Source organism: Scardinius erythrophthalmus (assembly GCF_964197995.2).
Source record: "Scardinius erythrophthalmus genome assembly, chromosome: 22".
NCBI classification, from domain to species: domain Eukaryota; kingdom Metazoa; phylum Chordata; class Actinopteri; order Cypriniformes; family Leuciscidae; genus Scardinius; species Scardinius erythrophthalmus.
In genome coordinates this window covers 30,950,615-30,957,743 of record NC_138242.1, presented here as the reverse complement: position 1 = coordinate 30,957,743, position 7,129 = coordinate 30,950,615, and positions in this window count along the sequence as shown.

The following is a 7,129-nucleotide window of genomic DNA, read 5'->3' as shown; positions in this document are numbered from 1 at the left end:
CTGACTTAGCACGTTGCAAGCTCGCAAATATTAAAAAAAAATTACACCTTTGTTATGAGTCAGCAGTGAGAGGCCGCTTAGGGTAAAGTAGTTGCACTGCATCCTCTGACTATTTCAGGACTGGCTAGTTTGTGATCGTGAGCGCACATTTGCGACGTGACGTCTCAAAGCGACACCGGGTCCTTAATGAATGAATATTTGAGATTATGAGATGCCCAGAATAATCCTTGTTCTAAATTAAATCACAACTAATCTGAGGATCAGCTGTTAAGATAGAAAATTTGAAAAAACAAAGAGTCACTTAAATTTGAAGTCAGATTAAATTATTCATGGAGTCAGAATTAAAATTAGAAATCAACTGTTCACTCTCCGAAAAAAAGGTACAAAAGCTGTCACTGTGGCGGTATCCTTTTCAAAAGGTACACCTTTGTACCTAAAGAGTGCATATAAGTCCCTCAAAGGTACATATTGGTACCAAACGTGTACATATTAGTACCTAAATGGTACATATTAGAACCCTTTTGAAGGGTACTGTACTGTCCCAGTGACAGCTTTTGTACCTTTTTTTCTGAGAGTGTTTAATAAATTAAAGTGATTTTTCCAGAAGCGCCTGAATTCACATACACGCTGAATTCCCTTCGACCACGACACCGGTTTTTGGGCCAGAGGGTGGAGTTTACAAAGATAACTACCACCCCACTCAATCTCTCACTATTCCATCAGAGATTAAAAGCAGCTTTTCCTATTGGCCCCAGCGTCCAAGTGTTGATTAATTCATCTAGTTCTAAATAGTTTAAGCATGCGGTTGTTCAGCCTCTGCTTAAGAAACAGGTCTGGATGAGGGTTGCTTTAATATTTATCGGCCTGTCTTAAATAATCATTTTTATCAAAACTTTTAGATAAAGTTGTGCTGTCTCAATTGAACTTGTTTTTAAATGCAGCCAAGTTATTACAACCTTTTCAATCTGGTTTTACTGCCCATCAAAGCACAGAGTCTGTCTTGCTAAAAGTGATTAATAACATTTTACTTACAGTTGATGCTGGTAAAAATGCTGTATTGATCTTACTTGATCTTACAGCTGCCTTTGATACTGTAGACCATAATATTCTTCTTAGGTGTTTAGAGCATTTATTCTGTATTAGCCTTACAGTGGTTTAGATCATATCTTAAAGACAAGTCTTTTTCTGTGGAGATAGGCAAGTTCTCTTCATCTTCTGCTGCTATTATTAGTGGAGTACCTCAGGGCTCTATTCTGGGTCCACTTCTTTTTAACCTTATATATGCGTCCGTTGGGGGAAATTATTAAGAAGCACAATGTTTTATTCCATTTTTATGCCGATGATACACCGCTGTATCTGCCGTTGAAAGCTGGCGGTTACATTCAGACCTTGATGGATTGCATCCGGGACATTAAGGAATGGTTATCAATTAACTTTCTCCAACTTAATGAGGACAAATCAGAAATTATTGTTTTTGGCCCTATTATTAAGGAGCTGGGTAACCATTTCCCCTCAGTTTCCTCTCAGGTCAGGAACCTTGGAGTCAATCTTGACTCAGAATTATGTTTATCTAAACAAATTAATTCTGTTGTAAAGAATAGTTTTGATCAATTGTGGTCAATTTCCAAACTTAAATCATTTTTGTCATTCCAAGACTTGGAGAAGGTTATTCATGCTTTTATTACCTCACGCTTAGACTACTGTAATTCATTGTATTTGGGTCTTCCTCAATCATCACTTGCACGCCTCCAGATGGTGCAAAATGCTGCAAGGCTGCTGACCGGGACAAAGAAATACGATCATGTCACCCCAATTATAGCTTCGCTTCATTTGCTCCCGATCCATTTGAATTCAGTTTAAAATTCTGTTGTTTGTTTTTAAAGCTCTCCATTATTAATGCTCCATTATATCTTATATATGTTTTTAAAGCTCTTAATGATCAAGCTCCATTATATCTTAAGAGATCGTCTTGCTCCTCTGTCATCCACTAGATCTTTAAGATCTTCAGACGGGGCTCTTTTATCTATCCCTCGCTCCTGTCTAACATCTAAGGGAGATAGAGCCTTTGCTGTTGCCGCCCCTCGTCTATGGACCCAATTGCCTTGCACCTTCAATTGCTATTTTTAAATCTAAATTGAAAACTTATCTTCTTAAATTGAAAACTTATCTGCACTCTGTGAATTAGTTTGTGAATTTCAATTCAAAATATATCATAGTGAATAAGAAAGAAATCTTTCTTAAAAATAATCAAAAACCTATGAATCGTGAATTGAATCAGATCAACATCTACATTTACTCCTCTAGTCCAGTCACACGTGATCTACCAGTGAAGAGTCTCATTACGTTATATAAGTCATACAAGTCATATAATCTACCACTCAAACTTCATAACGGTCTCATCCCTCCATCAGCAGAAGTGAAACTGCTCCAGTTCAGAGCGTTGAACCAGTAAAAGAGTGAAACTGTGAGTTTGAGGTGAAAATCTCATTTGCATTGTCAGGTTTAGTGATTGTGATGGTCTCAGAATAGAGCAGATCATGTTCAAACCCCAAGAGCTTCATTTCACATTTAGGGGAGACCGGAGTTGTAACACTGGGTCAGTTTGACACGTCAGAGCTATGGTGATGTCATCAATATCACACACCGCATCATGTGACTGTGATCAACATTGTACGTTTTATGACCAAAAACAATTTTTCAGGAGGAAAAGTAAAAAATGATTATTTTTATAAAGATTATTTTTTGCCGAACAATCATTGTATTGTAGATCATTTGACTTGCATAATCTAAAGTAGATATTTCTCTAGTTTAATTTGATGCTTTACACTCATAACTTCAAACCCACATGCTAAAACAGTTAGCTATGTTACGGCTGTTTGCGGTGAGGATAGTTTTAACAGTTCATTAAAAATATTACAACCAAACCCTTAAGATGATTCCAGTTATCAATCACATTCCCTGTTAAGACAAAATCATGTGAGTTTTTGTTGCACATTGAGGGATTTATGAATATGTTTCCATTATAGTTTATGTGCATGTCTTCTTATCGGATAAAAACATCATCACCTCAGTCGAGCACATACGATTTTTTCTGCACATTTTTAGAATTGATGTTCATCTCGACATTTCCATCCAACGTTTTTTTTATGTGATAGTCAATCCCAAAATTCACATAAAATAGGAGGATGGCACCATAGCTAGTGACTGAACTGTTGTGTGACAGGAATTGAGAACACACACACATGATCACACACACAAACACACACAGCAGTTGTTTTTGTGCTAAATTTGAAGTCCTCAAAAAAATACAATACATTTTTTGTTACTTAAAATTGTTGACTTTATTCAAAACTGATTATTCTTTGTTCTTCAAAAACATTCTTGCACACATTTAGATTGTGTGGATCTTATTTCAGTAAATTATCTCTCATTGTTCCATCGATCCCCAGCCTGAGTTACAACAGGACAGGGTTATGTCTCAACAACGACCTCTTTGTGTTTGACAGTAACTCACATAATCTGTGATTGTGTTGTACATGTCCAAGTGAGTTATATTTCTAGCAGACAAATGTGGAAACCATGTCTCAAATTTTGAGAGATAAAGAACAAACAAACACTGAGTTACCGACGCTCAAACAACAGTGTTTCTCTCCTCCGTCTCTCTGCTGAATGCAGCTGTTCTCCACTATTACAGTCAATCAAGAACATTTAGTGTCTTCATCAAATCACTCATTATTGTGTTTTAGCTCAGCCCAAAATAATGCAGCAAGTAAATAAACATCTATACAAAGCTGTTGCACAAACATAGTGTGAGTGTATCTTCTGTCTTCAGGGAAATGATGTGGAGTGTGTTTGCATATTGATCAGATCTTCAGTGTGTGAGAGTGTTTATAGTGCTGTGAGTTTAACACTTCATCACTGACACACACAACAATCTTCATCAACATGACCTTCATCATCATCTTCATCTGGACTCTCACAGCGTTTGCTCAAGGTTTGTGGAGCACAAGTTTGATATTAATTCATTTCTTCAAGTATATTGTCAAAGTTTTGAGTGTATTTTCTTCTTGTTGTGTTTCAGAGTGTAGAGGACAGATCACCGTCACTCAGAGTCCCTCAATAACAGCAGAACAACCAGGAGGAACTGTGAATATCAAATGTAAAACCAGCAGAGATGTGTACAATGGAAATTATTTATCCTGGTACTTACAGAAACCTGGAGAAGCTCCTAAACTCCTGATTTATAGAGCAAACACCCGTCAGTCAGGAACTCCATCTAGATTCAGTGGCAGTGGATCTAACAGTGATTTCACTCTGACCATCAGTGGAGTCCAGACTGAAGATGCTGGACATTATTACTGTCTGAGTTTATACTGGCCTGAGAGCATTCAATGGTTCACACAGTGATAAAGAGTCGTACAAAAACCTCCGTCAGTCAGAGTCACAGTGACTGAACTGAAACTGCAGCTGCTCAAAGGAGGATCTGAAATAACATCGTCACACTTGAATCTGAAATAAAACCATATAAAATAATCTGACACTCTTAATAATTATAGAGTTCAGAAAGAGATGTTGTGCTCTTATAGATCAGTGACACATTTGCGATCTGAGTGATTTCAGTTTGCTCTATAGTTGCCGCCTTTTATTAATAATAGATCTTAGAGTGCAACACCCCCACAGCTTCAGTCGTTTTCTCTTCATGGGTTAGGCCTACGCTTCATTTCATTTGGAAACATTAAGTAGTTTTGATTTACAAGCCGTTTAATGTTTGATGATCACATTATTTTACATTTGAGTGAGCAATCTTCTATTACTTGTTTCAGCTTCTTCTTCTCCTGTGTTTTGATCCGGATATTCTGTACTAGAAGATGTGTCATAGCGCCCCCTATCATATAACAGTGAAAACATGGATAGCTGGAAAATTCAGTCAATGGTGGGAAAGAGTAAAGTAGAATTAGAGTAAATTCCTATGTGCACCAGTGGACTAGCCTACCCAAAAATTCAGATATGCAGAATTAGAAACATATCTGTTTTATATCATTATTTTAATCAATATTTTCAAACAAAGTTTCATAAGACTGTATATGAAAAACTATGTAAAAAAAGTATATTTAATAGGCTACTCGATCAAAAGAGTTAACACAACTACAAGCCAAGTATACTTTGAATAATTAAACTTTTAAGTATATCCCGATCAAAAGATTGAGAACAAGTACTGGCCAAATATACTTGGACTTTTCTCTCAGTATAAGTCAAGTACACTTAAGTGTAATTAAGTATATTTCTGAGAAGTACATAAAGTATATTTTTGAGAAGTACATCAAATGTAGACTGAAAGTATACTTTCTTATTTTTAGTTGAAAAGAAGTATACTAATAGAACACTTGAATAAACTTATTTTCCATGCTTATTTTATTTACTCTATAAACTATTCCACCCAAAAGCTTGTTACTATATAAACCTGAACATGTTAGTTTATAAGATGGTGTGTAATATTATGTTTAAAAAAAAATAATTAATAAGCTACTCAATCAAAATAGTAAACACAAGTACAAGCCAAGAATACTTAGAATACTTAATTATACTTTTAAGTATATCTCGATCAACAAGTATAGGCCACATATACTAGACTTCTCTGTCAGTATAAGTCAAGTATACTTAACTGCAATTTGAAGTATATTTCTCAGAAGTACATAAAGTATATTTCTGAGAAGTACATAAAAAGTAGACTGAAAGTATACTTTCTTATTTTTAGATTAAAAGAAGTATACTAATAGCACACATGAATAAACTTCTTTTTCGTAAGGGTACTTCTAATGGGAACTTTGTATAATTATGCCGTGGTTTCACACGTACACTTAGTTAGAATAATGCTCACCCTGTTTAGACTGGTCTAACAACACTCTGTTGGTGGCCATACGTCCGGATTTTAAGCCCCCTGTCCGGCGCAGCCTCAAGCCTGACACTCATTTTTGGAGTTGCGCTGAATCGGCCTAAAAACCCCAGCTCTAGAATCTTTATTGGGACGCAGCAGCGTAAGATCTCTGGCCAAACAAACGATTGGCTGAAAGCGCTGTCAGAAAAATATCTGATATATCATGGGTTAAAAACGTTAACAAGCCTCCACGTCATGGAGTCCACGTGCTGGCTACCTCATATCATAACGTTAACATGCCGAAACGTCAGACCTCATTTAATTCGGAATGGACAAAAGAGCACGAATTTGGCCATGATGACCCTAGAGGAGCTGGTGTCGCCTGAGCTGCTGCAGAAGGGGGAACTTCTTTAAGAACTGAAATGTATATTTAATTCATTTTCGCATTCATTATTTGTTTAAGTATTTCTGTTATTTCCAGAAGTCCAGAAATGTTATGTTTTCAGGCACTGCGCACTTTGCAAGACAGGTTCATCTCAGTGGTCAGTTTTTGAAACAGACATCACAATGTCTTGAATAAATACAAATACTGTGAACAAACACTTTTTTGCCACTTCTGTTACACATAGGTCTACATTACGATATATCGTAGATCAAATTCTCTGGCAACGAATAGACTATTTCAGAATCACTGTATCATGATACCATCGATATAATGGACAAAATTGTATTGTAGTTGCAAGTACACCATAGTCCTATGCAATTATTCTTGCCTCACTAAATGCCGCAAAGTGTCCTCCTTTTTGGTGTTATGGAAATGGCCACTAAACGCTAAACCCATTATTAACCTCTACAGTTCTGAGTATACATTGACTTTGCCGATGTGTTAGTCAGATCTCTGAAACTTCAGTCGGCGTGCTCCTCTGCTCCTCACAGTAAAAATATTCTCACAGCAGATATTCAGGTTCATATACTGAAGTTGGTCTTGTAGATTTATTCAGAACTAAATTGAATTCTGTAATTTTTAACATCTTGCCTATTGTAGAAGATCAAATATGAAAAACAATTTTTACTCTGTTCTCACTTCAGTGATTGTGTTTTGTGTCTGTTAATGAGTGACTGTCTTCAGGGAAATGATGTGGAGTGTGTTTGCATATTGATCAGATCTTCAGTGTGTGAGAGTGTTTATAGTGCTGTGAGTTTAACACTTCATCACTGACACACACAACAATCTTCATCAACATGACCTTCATC